The sequence below is a fragment of the Capsella rubella genome, unplaced genomic scaffold (assembly GCF_000375325.1).
Source record: "Capsella rubella cultivar Monte Gargano unplaced genomic scaffold, Caprub1_0 scaffold_40, whole genome shotgun sequence".
Taxonomy (NCBI): Eukaryota; Viridiplantae; Streptophyta; class Magnoliopsida; order Brassicales; family Brassicaceae; genus Capsella; species Capsella rubella.
Window position 1 is genome coordinate 14,028 of NW_006238886.1, and position 2,674 is coordinate 16,701.

Sequence of the window (2,674 nt, forward strand, 5' to 3'; positions counted from 1 at the left end):
AAGCAATGGTTGTGCGTTCTTAGCCCATTTTGGACCAAATTTCAGCAAGTCTTTTTACACTCTTCATGCACATCTAGCACTTGTAATCAATCAAATTTATTGTAATCTAACATATTATAACCCCAAACAACACTAGATAACTCATTTATTCAACGCAATGTTTCCGAGTTTGTAACCCATTTGGGACCCAATTTCAACAAGTCTTTCTCAACACATCTAAACACTCTTCATGCATCTTTAGTACTTGTAATCTATCAAATTTATTGTATTGTAACATATTCTAACCCCAAACAACACTAGATAAGTCATTTAGTGGTTCAACGCAATGTGTCCAAGTTCTTAGCAAATTTGGGACCCAATTTCAACAAGTCTTTCTCAACACATCTAAACACTTTTCATGCATCTTTAGCACTTGTTATAAATCAAATTTATTGTATTCTAACATATTCTAACCCCAAACAACACTAGATAAATCATTTAGTGGTTCCACTACAAGAAAACAAGCATTTTGTGACCCCCCAAAAGCGTCCTAAAAGGGTCGCAAAACAGCTATTTGCGACTATTGCGAGACGATCTATGTTGGTCGCTAAAAAACGGTCGCTAAATTTAATGGTCACAATAACGTCAAATATTTGCGACTCTTTGGAGACTGGTATATATGGTCTTATATAAGCGACGGTTTAAAGACGGATATTAATAGTCGTATATTTACGACGAAGTTGTGACCCCTATTAATAAGCAACTACTTTGTGACAAACCTGATATTTATATAATAGGGACTGATATGGGACTAGTTGCTGAGTCGTAGATTTGAGATGGTTTTCAGACTTGTAAGTAGTCGCAAATTAGCAACCCCTTAGTGACGCTTTAGGAGTTTTTGAAAATTAATTAGACGCTAATCTACTACCATATATACCCTGTCTCAAATTTTTCTTTTGTTGTGATTCCAAAAGCTAAAAAGAAATGTTGAAATTATATAAATTTGATGAACCAAAATGTTGCTAATCAAACCCCTAATGTTGTTAATCAAAGCCTTACACAGTATTAAACATTCGAAAGATCTAACATGTTCATAAGAGAAGGCAAAAAGTTCTTAGGGTGATGGAGAAGGTGCTGAAGTAGCAAGTATGGTTCCTTGTGGTTGTGCGGTGGCTAGGAGATTTCCTAGTTTTGCGATTTGTACATGGCGGAGAGCTCCTCCCCTTTCTCATGTTATATTTCCAGATGCCCTTAGTAGAATTGAATAATCCACCACAACCCTAAAAAGATGAAACAAACAATCAGCAAAAAAATTTACATGGAGAATCATCACCTAAGGAGGTTTAGGTAGACATCGGGTGGATTTGAATTTCAAACTCTTCCTAAGCATCTTAAGCTCAGCTTCTTGGCATGTATAGTTGTCCTTTCCTCTTCTTTCACATGAATCTTTTTATTATGCTTTGAATAGAACTGCACAAGAAGATAAAAACAAATGCTTTTCAATGACAATACCACTGTTTTTGTCCCGAAATTTTTGCGGTAGCTTTCTCTTATATATAACCCACCATGTGTCTATCTAACGCTTTTAATAGACAAGCTAATTTAGCTTCAAATTTCCTGAAATTGCAGTGTAATCGACTAAATGATCTGACCTAATCAGTTTGGTAGTTGCTTCAAGCTGTAAAATTAAAAAAAGAAAAGAAAACAGTAGGTTTCAGAAACAACAACAAACATTGGGTATTTACTTACACCTCAATTCCAAACGTTTCATTAACAAAATCACCACAGACCAATTGAACAACTAGTGAATCAATCTAACCTAAATTGATCAACAAGTGCTCACAAATCTGGATCCAAACAAAATTTCATTGGAAGCATAAGAAAAGATTTCAGAAGCAACAAAGAAAATCCCACATAGTTTCGATAAATGAACCAAAGATGAGATACAAACCTCTTTGATATATGAATTAAATTCAGAATCGCACATATGGAGGCGAGAGAGACGACTCGGAGGGAGAAGTATTAAGCAACTAAACCAGTCAACTTTCTGGGCTATCACGGTTCGAAGTGAGTGTGATGTCGTGAAGTCGGAATCGGAGGAGGTGGAGAAGAATGGAGTGTGCGACAAAAAAATTTCAATGAGGCGAGAAAAAGAACAAAGGAGACGGAGAAGAAGAAAGAAAGAGGAGAAGTCTTCACCAAACAGAAAAAAGGAAAAGATCTCTACCGTTGGATTTACTCTATCTATGGTGGAGAATTAACCAAAGTCCAATCTTTGTCATAATGGACTAGCCAATGAGAAACCTTCTCTATTTTGGCTTTTGGTAAATTGTGGTTTTATAGTTTTGATTAATATTTTTAAGTCTATAAGTATAAAGTAAGTTTTAGAATTTCTAATATAGGGTTTGAATTTGTTTCAGAAATTTTGAATAAGAACTTTATTTTTGAATATATATATATATGTATAACTGAATTGTTGGTTTAAAGAATAAATAAATATTTTATTAGAGAGAGATTTTAGTAAATATTTTTGATCTAATAAATATTTTCCCAATTTTGCGATTTTCTTCTGATTTAATTATAAAATTTACTTTAAAATTTTGTTATTTATTCAAATGGCGAATGTTTGATTATAGGGCGGATTGGTTGTGACTTTGAAGGCTTTAAAAAAATTTTAAAGTCTTAACAGCTGTAT

The 2,674-nt window shown here is 33.8% G+C and overlaps 1 long non-coding RNA gene across 1 annotated transcript; it reads right to left on the minus strand.

Moving 5' to 3' along the window:
- Nucleotides 1-954: 954 nt before the first annotated feature.
- On the minus strand, nt 955-2,183 carry LOC111832550. The gene is made up of 2 exons (XR_002835457.1): nt 1,931-2,183; nt 955-1,449 (listed from the first exon to the last, which is right to left on the minus strand). It is a non-coding gene; the product is annotated as an uncharacterized LOC111832550 (long non-coding RNA).
- Nucleotides 2,184-2,674: the final 491 nt, after the last annotated feature.